Source organism: Quercus lobata, chromosome 7, assembly GCF_001633185.2.
Source record: "Quercus lobata isolate SW786 chromosome 7, ValleyOak3.0 Primary Assembly, whole genome shotgun sequence".
Lineage (NCBI taxonomy): Eukaryota > Viridiplantae > Streptophyta > Magnoliopsida > Fagales > Fagaceae > Quercus > Quercus lobata.
This window is the reverse complement of record NC_044910.1, coordinates 27624425-27643994: the sequence shown is the minus strand read 5'-3', so window position 1 is coordinate 27643994 and position 19570 is coordinate 27624425.

Sequence of the window (19570 nt, the reverse complement as noted above, 5' to 3'; positions counted from 1 at the left end):
ATTACTTTTTTACTTACCATTAATAGCTTGCCACATAAGTTTTGTTGTAAAAATATTATTCTCGTAGTACTTTTATTCAATATATGTTATATTAAAGTAGAAGCCCAAGCAAAATTCAAATTGAATTCAAATTACTTCTTAATTGTTCTCTAATTTTGCGCCATGTATTTTATTTATTTTTCTTAATTTTGGTGCCAAGTAACACCATAATACACAATACGAAAGTTGAAATGAACACCTCACCCACCTTGGTAAAATCACCTTATCATCACTAATGTTGAATGTTTCCATGCTTAAAACACAGCTTCCAATCTAGTATTACAAATCTTAATTGGGGTGGATCATGCAATTGTTAATTTATGGGGTGAGACTAGTTGTTAGTATTTTATAAATTGGCCACTTAAAAACTTGGTTTATTTGTTATGGGATCAATTCTAAATCTGTTGGAATTTGTTTCAATTCTTTTTAAGCTATTGGTTGGTATAGCTTTGTTTTTGCTAAAAAAAAGATTAAAAAAAAGAAAGAAAACTGCCTACTTGAAATTCTTGAGGATCATATTGTGAATGGGGTAATACTGAGCAAATGGTTCTTAAATTTGATGTCTATAGTTTTGGTTTTGTTATTGCAGAACTATTGAATAATAGAATGGAGTTTTATTTGGGATGTGGCATTGCATATGGTGTTTTTGCTTGTATGTTTTAAAAGTAGTTTTGTTTTTCCTATATGGCAAAACAATTTTCTCCCAACGTATTATTATATATAGTATTAGGTTAGATTAGTTTATTATTTGTTTTTGTTAGATTCTAAATGTTTAGAACAATTGGCAAATCGTAAACACAAACTTGTCTAGATATAGATTTTAGAGTCTATAGGTATTCTTAGACAATGCTCAAGGTGATTCAAGTCAAGATTCAAGAACATACAAGCTGCAGGAAGAAGATTTCATAATCTACCTGGTTCGCTCGATCAAAAGACAGGCTCGACCAATCGAAAGTCGTATCTGCAAAATATTAATTAAGCCCAAACAGCAGTTTAAGCCCGTTAAGGATTAGGTTTTCTAATCTATTTCTCCCAATATATAAAGGAAACCCTAAGCACGTTTTATAAGGCTTTTTAGAGAGAAAAGAGTGTGTCTCTTTTGTATTTAGGGTTTTGTACCTAAAAAACCCTCTTATATTTTCTACCGGTGTTATTACTTGAAGAATCTCAAGATCCGATGTTGTAGAAGTTGCTGCCTTCTCTAGTCATCAAAGGTGCTGATGATCTAAACCTTCAAGGGTAGTCACAAACATGAGAATTTGTGTTGCTAAACCTTTGAGTGTGATCTCAAAGTCACAAACGTGGGTGTTTGTATTTTGCAAAGGCCAATGAAAGAAGTAGTTTGTCGACTCAGAGCTATCATGGGGTCGTGGTAGTAAGTTTTTTACTCGAGGTAGCAATAGGATGTTAGTGGTCTAAGTCGTTATTATGTAAACTTCAATTCTTTCTAGTGGATTTGCTTTTTACCTTGAGGATAGCTAGATTAAATTCTCCCCAGGTTTTTTACCGATTTGGTTTTCCTAGGTTATCATATCGTTGTATTCTTTATTTTCCGCACTTTACAATGATATGATATATTTGTGTTAACTTAGATCTGATTAATTTGACTAAGTAATCTCTTGGCTAATTAATTAGGTTAATCTGGTTGTATTTTAAGGGGTTTAAAAACATATAGTTTTTATTCTTTTTCTCTCATACCTTATTTGTAATTTGATTTTCAAACTTTAACATCACTGGTTTGCAACGCATTTGTGACAAGTTTTTTATTTTTTGGTTGCTATATTAAATTTGGGGGGAGGGGGGTGGAATCAATATAAGTATATAACCGACCTCCCCTTTTAAGACTAGAAGTTACCAACTGATTCATTATCATTTGGTGGAATCTGGTTAGCTCAATTGATAAAATCTTTAATGGTTGAATAAAAGATTTGGTGTTCAATCCCCACCTATACAAAAAACAGATTGGTGTCTTGGTTTGATGATAATGAGCACAATCCTCAGAATCAGTTGTCATAGGTTGAAACTCTATAATAATAATTAAAACACCATTGGCATTTGTGATGAAGTTGATCATCAATCAACTCTTGTTTGTCCATTTTATTAATTACATTTTTGGATAAAATAATTAAAAATTTTAAAATTTTCTTGTCCTGTGAAAATATGTTTTCCTTAATTCACCTTATTTTTTCCCTCCTTTCTTTCAAAATCATATGCTATATTGTATCTTACTAAATTAAGTCCAAGATCAAAATTCTCTAGAATCATATAATATGATATTAAATAAATTTAAGTACAATCAGTATAAGTTTAAGTTTCTCTGACTAGCAAAAGTTTCTCTGTGAACTTTTCCTAGGCTATAGAATATTGTGTCCCTACGTGTAGGTGCTTTTGTCCCTTAGGGTAACAAGTTTATCCTTAAGGCTAGTGATTTTTTCTTTCGGGGGTTAGGGAAACAGTGAATTCATGGAGGATCTTGCAAACCATTGTAAAGGTTTGTCGATTTCGGACACAGAAGGGCCAACTTTCGACCTTGAAGAGGAATTGGCTACGCCAGAATACATCATTGCTGGTAAATTCTATACAAGAAGGGCTTTGAATATGGAAGCTATAGCTTCGACTTTTATGCCATTGTGGAGATCCAGGAATGGCTTCAAAGTCAAAAATATGGGAAACCACATAGTCCTCTTCACGTTTGATAACAAACATGAAGTAGAATCCATTCTTTCAAATGAACCTTGGAGCTTTGACAAGCACCTTTTGGTGCTGCAACGTTACGACAAGGATGAGCCAATTGAGGATTTAAAATTTAATAGTACAACGTTTTGGGTGCAGGTACATGACATCCCAGTGCGTTTTATGAACCCAAAGGTGGCGGAAGGGATTTGTAGTACTGTGGGCATGGTTGTCCGGAAGTCTAAAATGGAGATGAATGGGGGGAGTTTTATGAGGGTAAGAGTCAACGTGGATATCACTCGTCCACTAAGTCAAGGAAGAATGGTATCAGTTGGACAAGGCAGAGAAAAGTGGGTCTCTTTCAAATATGAGCGCCTACCTAATATTTGCTATTAGTGCGGCTGTCTTGACCATGATGATAGGGATTGTGAGGTGTGGCTTGATAGTGAAGGCTCCCTAAAAGTTAAAGAACAGAAATTTGGTCCTTGGCTTCGTGCTCCACCTGTACGTCGAGTACAAAAAAACGTAATCTCAGTGCCCGGAATTTTTCACAAAAAGAAAGGAAGCACGTCTACTCAAACAGCTTCGGTTCAGTCAAGGCAAGCTCCGGCAAAGTCCACGATGTCTTTGGCAGCTCAAACAACACCAGCTGACGTGGACCATTGCAACGTGGAATCATCAATGGACCATTTAAGTGGATCGGTTACAACTGATGTACTTAACTCTCCAACGGTTTTTGAGCAGAGCAATCTTCAGGATGGTCCGTTGGAGAATAAATTAGAGAGAGAGGTAGGTGCTGTAGTGAAGAATGATGAGCCACCTGTAGGGGAACGGACTGCCAGCCCACCAGGAATTAATCCACATTTAATCCTTTCCAATAATGACCCGGATCAAGCTATGAAATCAAGGGAATCAACGCAAAAGGAAACTTTCCTTTCTGAGATTGCTGAAATTGATGAGGGGCTGTCTAAATTAAAGGTCGGACCAATTACAGTAACCGACTCTTTGAATGCTGAAGCTCCAATCAATGTGCACGTGACTAGTGAGGAAGTAAAGGAGGCGGCTAGGGTTTCTCAAGTCCTAGAGGGTGTCTATCATGCAAACCCACGTGCAGCAACAACTGAAGCACAGAATATTCTATCTCCACGGCAACAAGGGTCATGGAAGAGGTTGAACAGAGCAGATGGACCCAGCAAGCTGATCGAAAAATCCAGCACTATTGAATCGGTGCTATCAAGCAAAAGAATGTATGAGGAACTATCCAATCCCAATGGTTTACCAAGCAAAAAACGTGCGGTTTCTGTTGAGATTATTTCTTCAAAGTTGGCGGAGGCTGATGCTCAGCCCCGCCCTACACAATGAGTCTCTTAGTTTGGACTTGTCGTGGGCTTGGGAACCCACGTACAGTGAGAGAGCTTGGAGATTACATTCGGGCAAAAGATCCTGCTGTTATGTTTTTAGCCGAGACATGGACAGACGATGCAAGGCTAGATGAAGTGTTACGAAATTTTAGTTTCAGAAATAAATGGTCAATTCCTAGTGGCCAAAGAGGTGGTGGTTTGGTTTTGTTGTGGAAGGAAGATTTTCAAGTCTCAGTGGAAGATTCATCAAAGTATTGTATTGATGTAATTGTTGAGAAAAACACTCCTCAAGAATGGCGGTTCAAGGGTTTCTATGGCGAACCAGTGACACATAGAAGGCATGAGGCATGGACAAAGCTACGAACCCTAAATGATAAGCCGCACATTCCTTGGTTGTGTGCAGGGGACTTCAATGAAATTACAAGACAGGAAGAAAAGAGAGGAGGTGTATGTCGTGAAAATAGTCAAATGCAAGCTTTCCGGGATGTTATCGATGAGTGCAGTTTTATGGACTTGGGTTTCATAGGCCCAAATTTCACTTGGGCAAAGCACTTCAATGATGGACATTCGATTTGGGAGAGATTAGACCATGGATTAGCAACCAATCCGTGGTTCTTGTGGTTTCCAGGCACTAAAGTTCATCATTTACCCTGTCTTTCCTCGGATCACTGCCCATTGTTTATCAACCCTTCAGGAATTGAAATTCCATCCTATAAAAAACCTTTTAGGTTTGAGGAGATGTGGCTAGCTGATAGTAGGTGTGGGGAGGTGGTTGAAGCAGCATGGAGGTCATGTGTATCATTAGATCCTAATAAGGAAATCCTTGGAAAAATAGAAAAATGTGGCAAAGACTTGTCATGGTGGAATTACAATGTATTTGGGAATGTGAGGAGGGAGCTAAAAAAGAAGAGGGATATGCTAGTTGAAGAGGAAGCAGTGGCATTGAGAACTGGAAGCAATGTACGGATCAAAGAGTTGCAAAGAGAGATAAATGAGTTGTTGGATCGGGAAACAAGGATGTGGAATCAACGCTCTCGAATTCTTTGGCTAAAAAATGGAGATGGAAATACTAAATTTTTCCATAGTCGAGCCTCTCACCGGTATAGGAAAAATGTGATATTGGGGTTGAATGATAGCCATGGAGTTTGGAAGGAAGGACCGAATGAAGTTGCTGGTATCCTCATTCACTACTACAGTGACTTGTTCACTACCTCAAATCCGCCCACTCAACATGAAGCTCTAAGCCACATTCCTCAAGTGATCACTGATGATATGAATAGTGAATTGACTAGTACATTTGAGGAATGGGAAGTACTCCAAGCATTGAAACAAATGGCACCTATGAAGGCACCAGGACCTGATGGAATGCCCCCCCTTGTTTTTTCAGCATTTTTGGCCTATGATAGAAGGTGATGTTACTCACTCAGTACTATCCTGGTTAAACTCAGGTACTATCCCACATCCACTGAATCATACTTTTATTACTCTAATTCCAAAAAAGAAAAACCCAAGCTTAGTGTCAGATTATCGCCCTATTAGTTTATGCAATGTGCTTTACAAAATTTTTGCAAAATTCCTTGCCAATAGACTAAAAAAATTCCTCAATTCAGTTATCAATGAAAACCAATCTGCTTTTGCCAAAGGCCGCCTCATATCAGATAATATCCTTATTGCCTTCGAAACTTTACATTGCATGAAAAATTATAATTCAAGTGCATCGGGTTTTATGGCTTTGAAGCTTGACATGAGTAAAGCCTATGATAGGGTTGAGTGGATGTTCTTAGAAAATGTGATGAGGAAAATGGGATTTTCAGAAGGGTGGATTGGGCTTATTATGGTGTGTGTGCGATCAGTCACCTACTCTATACTTGTAAACGGAGAACCAAAGGGTATGATTCACCCCTCAAGAGGGCTTAGACAAGGAGATCCTCTCTCTCCTTTTCTATTCCTCCTTTGCACTGAGGGCCTTCATGGCCTGATAAATAAAGCAGCAAATAATGGTGACATCCACGGATTCAGTTTGTGCAAAAGAGGACCCAAACTAACCCACTTATTTTTTGCAGATGATAGCCTTCTCTTTTGTAGGGCCAATTCCGAAGAATGCAGTAAAGTTTTGGAGTTGCTATCAACATATGAAGAAGTCTTTGGCCAAAAATTAAACAGGGAGAAAACAACTTTATTCTTCAGCAAAGCAGTTACAGAAGCAAGCCGCCAAATCATCAAAGGCATTCTGGGAGTCCGTGAAATCCATCACCATGAAAAATACTTGGGGCTGCCATCTTTGACTGGAAGGGGAAAAAAAAGCAAGCTTTAATTATATCAAGGAGAGAGTGTGGAGGAAGCTACAAGGGTGGGAAGGAAAACTCCTTTCCCAAGCCGGAAGGGAGGTGCTTATTAAGGCGGTCATCCAAGCCATACCTACGTATGCAATGGGTTGCTTCAAATTACCTTTGGGGTTGTGCAATGAAATTGAGGTGATGGTTAGGAAGTTTTGGTGGGGACAACGAGGGGAGAAGAGAAAGGTTCATTGGCTAAAATGGGATGAGATGAAAAAAGCCAAAAAGGAAGGGGGTATGAGCTTTCGTGATTTAGCCCTACACAATGACTCCCTCTTGGCCAAACAAGCTTGGAGGTTATTGGAGGATAAAACTTCCCTGCTCTACAAGGTTTTCAAACCTCGTTTCTTTCCAAATTGTACAATCATGGAGGCGCCAAAATCTAGCCGAGGTTCTTATGCTTGGAAAAGCATACTCCAAGGGAGAGATGTGATCAAAAGGGGTGCATGTTGGAGAATAGGCGATGGGCAGAAAGTGAAGGTGTGGCATCATGTTTGGCTTCCATCTAAACCACCGGCGAGAATTTTATCACCCGTTCTTGAAGGTTGGGAGGAAGCCACAATCGACAAACTCATCAAGGAAGATTCAAGGACTTGGGATGATGATGTGATTGATGGCCTTTTTGCTCCGGGGGAAGCTGCCATCATTAAATCAATCCCGCTCTCAAGATTCCCCACTGAAGATAAGTTGTTTTGGCCATGGACTCAAACAGGGAAGTATAACTGCAAATCTGGTTACAGATTTTTACAGCATGAAGATGATGTTTCAGGGGCAACAGAAGCACTGGCAGAGGACAGAATTTTCTGGCGCAGCATTTGGGATTTGCGAGTCCCAAACAAGATTAAAAATTTTCTGTGGAGAGCAAGCCATGAGGCAGTCCCAACAAAAGCAAATTTGCAGCGACGACATATTCTGGAGAATGGCAGGTGCGAGCATTGTATGATGGAGGATGAAACCACGTTACATGCATTGTGGTCTTGCAGTAAGAACAGGTCTGCCTGGAAATCATCAGAGTGGAACGGCTGCAACAACATAAGCCCCGTCAACTTTAAGGAGCTATTATCATGGATACTTCAAAACAGTGGCAATCTGGAGCTCTTTGCAATGGTGACGTGGAGCTTATGGAATCAGTGGAATCAGATTCGGCTCAACAAGCCTTGCTGCCCATCGAACATGATTGAAGCCTAGGTGAAGGAAAAACTGGAGGAATTCATGGCTACAATCCCAGCTAAACTAGCGCCCTTACCTCGACAGAGAGTGAAATGGAAACCACCTGATGCCGGAAGCTACAAAATAAACTTCGACGGCGCAATTTTCAAGCAGGAAAATATGAGCGGGATTGGGGTGGTTATTCGTGATCACACAGGGGCTGTTATGGCCTCTCTTGCTCAAACCGTTGCACCTGCTCTGCAGCCTATTGAGATTGAAGCAGTAGCTGCTGCTCGGGCACTGGAGTTTGGTGAGGAAATAGGCATAACAGAGGCTGTACTTGAAGGTGACTCAGAGCAGCTTATAAACTCATTCAAAGGTGGACACTCAATTGCTTCAGTGGAGCCTTTACTTCATGATGCCACGGTTTTCTCTAGTCATTATGCAAAATTGCTATACTCTCATTGTAGAAGAGATGGCAATAGATTAGCACATAGTCTAGCAAGATATTCTATTAATGTCTCAAGCTATGTAGTTTGGATGGAGGGAGTTCCCGAACCATTATTCAATATTGTTCAACAAGATATAGCCAATTTGGCAAGATAATTTCAATAAAATATCATTCTGTTCAAAAAAAAAAAAAAAATCCAAATTGAATTTAGATTAGCTCTTTATTTATTGATGTCTAATTTTGTGCCATATGTCTAATTTAATTTAATTAAATTTGGTATCAAATAACCTATTTATAATATTTGTGCAAAAGCCGAAATAGAAACCCTACTCACTTTGGTAATACTACTTGATCATCACCATTGTTGAATGAGTTCCAAACTAGTATTACATTTAATTTTGAATCTAGGGGTGGATCATGCAATTGTTAATTTGTGGGGGTGAGACTAGTTGTGATTATTTTTCTATTTGAGAGGCCACTAAATAAAAAAGGCGTTTTGATTATTGGATCAATTCTAAATCCTTTGAGATTTGTTTTATTCTTCTTGAGCTATTGGCTGGTTTCTTTTTTCCCGCTATATATAAAAGACGATTGCCCTACTTCAAATTATTTAGATCACAATCAATAAGGGTAATATTGAGCAACCATGGTTCTAGCCCCCATGTCTATCTTGATCTTATTGGCTAAGATCAATTTCCAAATCCCAGCACTTAATGACATTACCCAAAAAAGATAAAATACCCAAAAGCAAACCACACCATTTTTGGCCAAATCCTAGGTTAGATACTATGAATTTCAGCTCCCACTGACATTACCCAATGGAGACAAACACTTAAAAAGGAGCTCATACCATTTTTGGCCAAATCTTTTGATGGATACTCTAAAAATTCCCTTGCTAATTAGACTCAATGTTTTTCATCCTTTGCTAATTGCTCCCTAAGCTACACTAAAAAAGGAAAGTATCATCTACTCATCAAAGGGAGACGAATTCCTCTAAAAATCTCCATTAATATTGCTATTTTCAGCCCTTAATTCAAAAATAGTTCCTTTTTAGTTCATAGATCAACTCACTTGGTCCATAAACAGGGACGAAGCTATTCTTGGACCTCCCCCACCCCCCAAGATTTTTGAAAAATGTAAAATTTATATGTATTTTCATAAAATTTCAGAGTTTGGGCCTAAGAAAATTATTCCCCACCCCCCCCCCCCAAAAAAAGCATAATCACTGGCCCTTAACATAGTCCAAACAACAACAAAATTTAGTCCAAATATCAAAAACAATTTTTTTTTTTTAATATTAACCACTGATACAATTTCTATCCTTCAAAATCTTGAAGGAAAAAAAAAACCATATTATCAAATCATACTAATTTCAAAAACTAGACCTCTAATTTAATACTTATCACAGATATTGAATCATTGCACCCACACCTTCACTTCATGCCAGAGGGGCCCATAGAAGACTTGTTACTCCTCATCACTCTTGTTAGACCAATCTACCATTGGCCATTGTGGAAGCCAAACACTTTGCAAGGAAACCTGGGCCTTAGGAGAATTGGGTCCCCAAATCTATTTGTATTTATGGGCTGAACACAAACCTACAATGGGAGATTCCTAAAGTAGTTCTTGGATTGATGGATTACAAACTCACTCTGTTACCCATTATAATGCTTTTAAAAAGACTTGCTATGAATACTCTCCATTCTGCTGAGCTCTACTCATGTGATATGAGCATACCACTTTTTGTCCCTAGATATGGTGTTCTCTTTTTTCACTCATGTTTCTCTCCCTTTCTTTAGTTTCCAACCATTTTTTTCTTAGCCTTCTCTCCCTATTTATACCCTTCTTTGAGTGGGCTCATGATGAAGGAATCTCCTACATGTCAATGGGTACCTCCACTTACGAGACGAGAGTGGCTCCTTCAGTCTGGGCCATTGTTCCTCGTATCAAATCTCATGTCAGAGGAGTGACCCACCTTCTGCAGTTGAGGTGACCTTCTAGTAACTTGCGTCTAACGGCAAATTCTCCCAATGCACTATCTCCACTCCTCGACGTATGTGCACCTGCGGATATGTAAGTCGAGGTGGTTTTTTCCCCAGGTCTCCCTAAACTCTCAACTAACATGGGCCATTATTGGGTGGAGATCATCATGGAAGGGGCCTATATTACTCGGTAAATGGGCCCGCAATTTTCAACCCCTATAACCACCTACTATTTGTTTCAATGTTTCAATACGCTTTTCTTTATAAGAAGTAAAGTTAAATAGTTGAATTGGTAATGGGGCATGTGGTCAACAATGTTAGTAGGATATTAGAAAAAAAAATGAATGAATTTTATGTATTCAAGCCTCAAAACCACTTACATCAGTCAAATTAAAATTTTGTTAAGTTGCTATAATAATTGTGTAAATTTACACTAATACTATTCACTTTGCATATAGTTTTTTATTCTTTCATTACATATTCTAATGATGAAGGAAGAGACAAGCCAAAAAATGTGTAAATTTGCAAAATTACTACAATAACTATGTAAATTTACACTAAACTATTTACTTTGCATTGAAATATATTAAGAAACAGCTCTTTTATGTATTTTCATTTGTTGATATTTTGTTAATACCAAATAAACAGTAGTTTGGATTTTCATTATAAACAAAAAATTTGGTTCATACTTTCACCCCGCTCAATGGAATTCCTAACTCTGTCCCTATCCATAAATAGTTTCTTTTAGTCCATAAATGACCATATTCACTTACCAACAAGCATTCCTTCTATTTTTTAACAAATCCTAGCACCATAAATGTTTCCTAATTAGATATAAGCAGCCTCTCTTTCCCATGGCCAAAAAATAGTAAAGTTTCTTTACCATTTTATTCCCACATCACCATATATTTAATTACCCACTCATATAAGAGTAGTTTCCATCATTTACCATACATCATTCCACATATTCCTCTTTTGTACTTGTCATATATCATGGGTATAAGAACCTTGGTTAAATATTTGTTGCATGAAGCTGGTCTCCTTTCTCTCCCTTCATTCCATCCTTAAATTTTCCTCTTTTACTTGAAATTATGGAGATTTTAATTCTTGTTTATTGCTATTAGAATGGAGACCATAATATCTTAGTTACTATGGAAGTTTTCCCTCATGTTGACTTAATAATAATGGAGAAATAATATGATTTTTATTATGTAAACACACTTATTAATTTGTTAGATGTTTACTGAGGGAAATCTGTCAAATTTATTGCTGGACTATTTTCCTCATGTACTTAATGGACTCCCTTTTATATTAATAAACTATTGTGGAAATGCATTTTCAATTTTGTTGTTGTTCTTGCTAAGATACAACCTATATCTCGAGCTAAGGATGAACCCATGCTGTCACATGATACCAAAAGCCTTTTGACCATATCTTAAAGCCCAACATTGGGTCTCAGTTTTGGCCTCCCTAATTATTTTATTAAGGGAATAATAATAATAGAGGAAATACATGATTTTTACTATGCAAATACATTTATTAATTTTCCAAACATCTATTGTTGAATGATTCTCTTGTTGACCACAATAAACTATTGTGGAAATGCATTTTCAATTTTGTTGTTATTCTTGCTAAGATGCAACCTATATCTCGAGCTAAGGATGAACCCATGCCGTAACATGATACCAAAAGCCTTTTGACCATATCTTAAAGCCCAACATTGGGTCTCAGTTTTGGCCTCCCTAAGTATTTTACTATAATAGAGGAAATACATGATTTTTACTTTGCAAATACATTTATTAATTTTCTAGACATCTATCGTTGAACGATTCTCTTATTTACCACTAGACTATTATTTAAACACTTATTATGGTGGGCCTTCCTTTGTACTATCTTATCTTTGCAAGAGATATTTTTGGGGTCATTTTATAATCTTTGTTGGGTGCAATCCAGACCTTAAGCAAAAATGGATCTTTCTCACTACACCACACTACAAAAAATGATGGCTATAGCCGTATCTTTTTAAGCTGCGTTTACAAAAAACGCGGCTATAGCCGCGTTTGTAACAAATGCGGCTACAACCATATACCTATAGCCACGTTTTAGAAAACATAGCTATAGCCCATTTCTGTAGTCGTGTTTATAAAGTTTGCAGCCGCGTTTTATTGGGTAGGGCCTACGGCCGCGTTTAAACAACGCGGCTATATATCTGGTCTTTTTTTTTTTTTTTTTAAGATGTCCTATAGCCATGTTTAAGAAATGGATCTTTCAGGGTATGAGTATTGTGAGTTTATAATTTTATAGACATTTGATTGAGCTTCATGCATCACATATCCTCTTCAAGGGGGAGTGCTTGATATTGCTGCTGCTTGGTTGTGGTCCATTGTGTATTCATTCTATGGTCTATCATTAAGATATACTCATTTTCAAGATAAAAGGGGGTTGTTTCAATTGGGTAGGTCTATTTTTTTATAATGCTTTGAAGCTTGGCCTCCAGCTCTAGAATTTCCAAAGCTTCAAGTTGTGCTGGTCTGTGTTTCATTTCTTTGTAATTCAACTGATACTTCGTGTGTTTCATTGACATATTCTGCAACATTGACTTGTAGTAATTGTAACAACTTTCATGGGTGATAGAAAGTTAAAAAGAGAGTGTAAAAAATTGGGTAATAGATTTGGACATTTTGAAGGATTTTATTTTGGTTTTCTACTTTTGTTTATTTTGGTTTGCTACTTGTTACTTGTGTTTCAGGAGAGCAAACTCTTGAAGTTTTTGAAGTCAGTTGGGGAAGTGCTGTTGCTACTTGCTGGCTGTGGCCGTATTTCTTCATGCAATTAGAATGTAAAAAATCCTTGTTCTATATTTTTTGTGATGTAAAAAACCTTTTGGCAATTTTTTGTTGGGAACTTGTTTGGTTTTGGCAATGAACTTTAAAAAATTAAGTATCTGTTTATGTAAATTATCTATTTTGTATTTAGTTTCGAGTGCTTGTAGTATGGTTCAATTTGGGTAGGAATCAGCAAGGAAAAAAAAAACTTATAGTTGCGTTTTAAAAATGTGGCTATAGACAAAACCAATGTAGGAGGCTTTAGCCACATTTCTAAACGCAGCCCAAAGATGGCCTATAGTTGTGTTTTGAAAAACGCAGCTACAAGTCTAAGCTTAAAGCCGCGTTTTAAAAAATGCAGCTATAGATCTAGCCTATGATCGTGTTTTTAAACGCAGTCGAAAGTGGGTCTATAGCCGTGTTTTTTAAAACGTAGCTATAGGTCTCAACCTATAGCCGCAATTGCAAAAACGCAGCTATAGGTCTCAACCTATAGTCACGGTTATAAAAATGTCGCTATAGAACTGCAGGAGCTATTGTCGCACAGTATAAGCCGCATTTGTAAACGCGGCTATAGGAAACTTGACTATAGCTTATAGCTGCATTTTTGGGGTCTATAGCTGCGTTTTAGAAACGTGGCTATAGCCCTCGTTTCTTGTAGTGCCAATAGCCTTCGAGCTGTATTTTAAGCCCAAAGTGGAGTCTCGGTCTTAGCTTCCCAAATATCATATTGGCAACAAAAAAGCCCGCCAACAAATGGTAATAACAATAGTAATTATATATATATATATATATATATAGACACACACACATAGTTGTCAATATCTTACAATATGCGATACATATAGTACTATACATATCCTACCGTGTACAAAAAGTTTCATATCATAAGAGCACATTGTCAATTCTCATGAATAGTTCGATACATAGGTGCGTATTGCATGAATCGTATTATATCGGTGAATCATACAATACGTACGATACATAGACATAGGGGTCTAAAATGAGTTTTTTTGTTAAAATTTGTGGTTTTATTTTTTTTTTAAACAAGTTTTTAGACCTTTTTAACAAAAAATTATTAGGAAACTTAATTAAGTCTAATAAAGTAGTAAGTCCATGAGTTTTTCTCTCCTCCCTTCTCTTTCTCCTACAAAAATTTAGACTATACTCATAACACTCACTTTCATATGTGCAAATTTATTTTCTATGCTATTAATAATGTATTATATGGAAATATAATTATTTTTTATTTTGTTATTATTATATGAGTCTAAAAGGCTAGAACGTCAAGAAAAAATATATAGAAAAATTATTAGAATAAAAAAAAAGTAAATGTTGATAATAATGAAGAAAATGTCTATGAAAAAATAATTTTGCAAGATGCTAAACATGATGATAACATTGTCTTAGATGGAGTTTTTTAGCCAAGATGATGAAAATATATTATTATTTTTGTTCATTTATCATGTATTATCACTTCTAAGTTTAATAAATTTGAATGGGCATGTTAAACATAAGTTAATTTGATTTATTTAGTTAGTTTTGTTAAATTTTATTACATAATTAAGTAATGATTAAATTGGTCATTAGTTGAATATATTTTGAATTTATAATGAATATACCTTTTATATATGTATATCTATAATTATTTTATAATTTTATTAGTTGTTTATGTATCTTACGATACACGATTCAATGCGATACACGATACATAAAAATCAAAAATCTATTCATGATATGATTCACGATTTGACAATTATGTGTACACACATACACACACACACACACATATTTCGTTCCAATAGTCAATTGAGAACGAAATTCAAAACTAGTGTCAGCTCACCATAAGTTGAAATGAAATAAAATAAGATTATGCCTAGACTGATCACAATTCCAAATAAGGGTGTTGTGAAATTTTTTTAAGATTTTTATATGATCAATTTTATTGAGAAATTTTAGGGGCACAACCAAATATACATTATTTTCACAACACTCTTATTTTGAGACGTGCTAAGTGTTAATATAATATTTTTTATTAAATTTTATTTTGACTTATGATGGCTGACAACCCAACTTAATATAAAAATGTTGTAAATTTTATTACCGAGTGATTTTAGGACTACAAACTATTTTATAACTTTTTGCCACAATTCTAATAAACTTCTTTCTTATAATTGTAATGTGGCAGAGTGTGACTGACGAAGAATTCAAAAAATAAACAAAGAAATAAAACCAATTAAAAATCAAGTCAAATGGAAGGCCAAGTTGGCCAACTAGGAATTATAATAAAATAATATCAGTAAAAGAATCTACTCTTTTTAGACACGCTGACTTTTCATTTTCGTCTTTGATTGTTGCCATACGCTACTATCACGGAATTTAACTATTATTAACACTTATTATTGTTCAAAGCATGGCTATCATGGTCGTGATGTTCCATGTTCCATTTTTTATATCGCTTAGCTATGGCATATGGGTTTGCATTATACCAAAATACAAGAACAGTGAAGGCGTCCGCTCTTGATAATAGCTTTTTATCATTAGACCAAGATACCAATCAGTTTTTAGTGTAGGCAAAAATTGAACCACAAATTTCTTATTCAACCATTAAAGATTTTACCAATTGAGGTAACTGGAATCCACTTCATTATAAATTCGATGAATTGTCATTTTAGTTTGCCAAGTTTGAATTTTGTAAGTACTTTCATTTGAGACCTTTTGTATATTACCATTTGATAATTGACGTTAATTCTCTTAAAGCAACTTCATTTTAACATTTATAGAATTAAAAATGAATTGAATTGAATTTTTTAAAGGGTTTGGCTTACCTCTAGTAGTTTTTCAACTGGATATGTTTTTTTTATTTTAAATATACAATAGTAAGTGAAAGTGAATTTTATTCTCCACCTTTTATTTAGTTAGTGGGTGATGTGACAGTTTCTCATTAAATAAAAGGAGATTCTAGTTAAAAAAATATTAGAAGTAAGTCGAACCCCTTTTTTAAGTTAATAGTGTTTTTCAAATTGCAATGAATGGAATAATTAAAATGACAATATTTTCAAAGCTAACAATATTTCTAAAAAAAAAAAAAAAAAACCAGTTTAAATTTAGGGGATTAAATCATGGGTGGTACCATATACTCTTTAGGGGTTCAAATGAACCCCATAACTTCAATTCTTTTTAGGCGAAAACAATGTTTTGGTCCCTACATTTTGGGGTCACAATCAATTTGGTCCTTACATTTTAAGAACAGTCAATTTGGTCTCTATCATTTTTAACTTACAATCAATTTAGGTCCCTGTTGTTAAATCACTAACGGAAAATGCCTACCTGGCAAACTGTTAACACAGTTGGCAGGTCTAATATTAAAAAATTAAATGAAATATTGACATGTCTTAATTTCAATAGCCAACTCAGCACTTAGTTGGCAAATAAAAGCCATATCAACGCTTAAAAATACTTTTCTTTTATTGTACGAATTTCTTTCCTTTCTTTATTTCAACCTTTAATATTCTTACAATTTTTTTTACCAATCTGAATTTTATTTTTATTTTCTAAATTTTATTTTTCCTTTTACAATTGCTAACAAAACAGAATTTCCTTTTAATTCCCTTCTTGCAATTTCTTGGTAACCGAACACTAATCTAGTCCAAAAATCATAGACCCAGATTTACTACAACCAAATCGTCCAGCACCACAAATCCACTACTAAGCTCAAATGCCACTATGCCAGCTTGTAAGTGCATGTTAAAAATACCCATTTTACAACTTTGATCACTCAACACAAACAAACCCAAAGTCAAGCCAATGTAGTGTAATGGAGACCCAAAGACATAGACACAATGAGAAAGCTTTGAAAAGCAAACCCACCTAGCCATGGAAGTGGAGGGGTCATCAAAGAAGAAGATAGCAACGCAGACTCTGAGCTCAAAAAACATACCCAATCCCTTTAGCTTTTCGAACCCAACCACAGAATGGTTCACCAACCAATCACCTTCGAATGGTGTGGAGCTCAAAACCCATATCGAGACCACTGATCGGAGACGTCGGAGAAGTCGAGCTCGATCTGTGTTGAATCTGGGTTTGGAGAAGCTGGGCCTAGTGGATCTGGATTTCGAGTTTTGTATGAATATGGGATTTGGCTTCTACAGCCATGAATCAGAGAGAACAAAAGATTAATGAGAGAGAGATAAGCTAAGAGATGAGATGAATGAAAATCAAGATAAAAGAAAAACGTAGGAAGGAAAAACAAGATAAGCTTAGATAGGATGTGGCATATTCTAATTTCTAAGGAAAGGAATTTGTACAATAAAAGAAAAAAAAAATTAACCGGTGATGTGGCTTTTATTTGCCAACTAAGCACTGAGTTGGCCATTGAAATTAAGACATGTCAGTATTTCATTTAATTTTTTAATATTAGACCTGCCAACTATGTTAACAATTTCCCACGTAGGCATTTTTCGTTGGTGATTTAATGGCAAGGACCAAATTGATTGTGACCCCAAAATGTAGGGATCAAAATAGTGTTTTTGCCTTCTTTTTAATAATAATAATAATAATAATAATAATAATTAGGAAATAGAGACGGTTTTTACATGTGTGTGTATTCTTATCATTTCTTAATAACGTTTTATTGTAAAGCTAATGATTCAAGAAAAAGAAGTAAAGCCAGTAATTATTCAAGCATTTGATTGATTTTTTCTTTTATAGGAGCATTTGATTGGTAAGTAGACACTTGGTGTATTATTTATGTATGATGAGTATGGTTAGGTAAGTTAATAATAAATACAGTACCAGTGAGTTGAGTTTTCTCATTTAGTTTAAAATATTTTTATAAAAACAATGACATATATATATATATATATATATTTGTAAGAAGAAGTTATAATCTTTATTAACCAACAGCAGCCAAATAGGTGGATTACACCTAAAAGATGTGATGGGACATCTTCCATCCACAATAGAAAACTTGTGACATGAATAGCATGTCTACAGAGTATATGGGCTACAGAGGTTATGGGCTACAAAGTTTCTCCCACGACAAACATGAGAAAATCTAATACAGTGGAAAGACTCTGTAAAAATTTTAGCATCCTGTATCAAGAGGCCAAAAGAGGCAAAAGAGGGATTAACTTCTTTCAAAGAGTTAATAACCAACTCCGAATCCCCTTCAAGAATAGCTGAATCTATGCGTAGTTCATGAGCAAAATCCAGAGTTCTCACAACTGCCATCTCTTTGACTTCAGCAATAAAGTAAGGAAAAGCAATATTTTGAGAGAGCGAAGCAATAACCAAACCCTAATGGTCTCTAAAACCAAACCCCATGACAATGATTGTGTTTGGTTTGGTGTTGGGCTATCTAATACTCAGCTAAGGAGCAATGACAAATAGATAATGGCAACAGCATAAAAATAAAAATGCTATACAAACTTTAAATAAATAAAAAAATAGTCACATCTACTCGCATTGGCAATAAATAATCATAACTAAACTATCATGTAACGATTTCAAATTTTGAAAACTTGTAAAAGAAATATGTAAAATTTCATGTATTTGAGATTTCTTTTTTTCAATAACTTGATATATTCAATTTTTCATTTTATTAAATTTTTTTTAATTTAAGTTTCTTAATAACCCTTGAAAAAAAAAATTCCTATAGCCGCTATTGAATAAAATTGACAATTTACTAAACTTTGAGGATGTAAAATGTATTTCTATCAAAAAGATTTTGGAATTTTCCAACCCTCTATGACAACAATTCTTTTATTAATTAACATATCATAACATTTTTTATATTTTAATTGGTACCAAGGAGTAAACTGTAAGGTTGAATTTATTCAATCATGAGTTGGCTCTATTTTGTGCCAAATTTACTTGTAATTTAGCAATTAGATACCCTGTATTTAGGTGGGAATTATGTAAGGGTAGTGTGTGAGAGAGTGTGAAAAAATGTCAAGAAGTGTGCAATTCAAGGGACTCTCGCGATTGGATCTCGCGACAGGCAAGTCACCAGAATGGCACACGTGAAGCATGCAGGGGGAGCTGAAGGGTCATGCCAGTTGTAGCACTACAGGAAAAAACTTCTAGTCTGTCCATGTAGTTAGCTCACGACTCGTTCTAGTCACGAGGTCGAGTCACCAGAATGCCCTGTTTGGTTGTAACTGACTCTTCGCATTCCTCATACACCCTACTATAAATACCCTTATACCCACGAAATGTAGAGAGCTTCCAGAGAGAATTTTCAGAAGAGAAACCCTAGAGAAAAACAAGATTGACTCATCCACAATCTTCATCTTTTAATTCTCCAAATTCCTCTACTCTTACCCTTTTCATTAACATATCCTTGAGAGGTACATTAGCCAAATCCTTATCTCACCATACCCATATCAGTGAGGAGGTATTTTGGTGCTTGGGAAGTAGTTCAAAATGGACCAATTCATTTTGGTTGATGCAATAGGCTATTGCAGGATCTGCTAAGTTAGAAAAGACAAGGTTCAGCGTAACGCTATTAGAGCAAGAAGCTTGGAGGGCTTAGGTGCACTGGGTAGATTAGGCTTGGAGGGTCTTCTCCTATTCATGTATCCCAACTTCATTCTCTAGTGGATTATTGACCACTTAGAGGGCGATTAAGAGGTTTTTCACCAAGTACTTCAATTTCCTTTTCGATAACACATCATCGTGTTATCTTTGTGTTTGTATCTTTCTTCCCTTTCTCTTTACCTTTTAATTACCGCTATGATTGTGATTAATTATG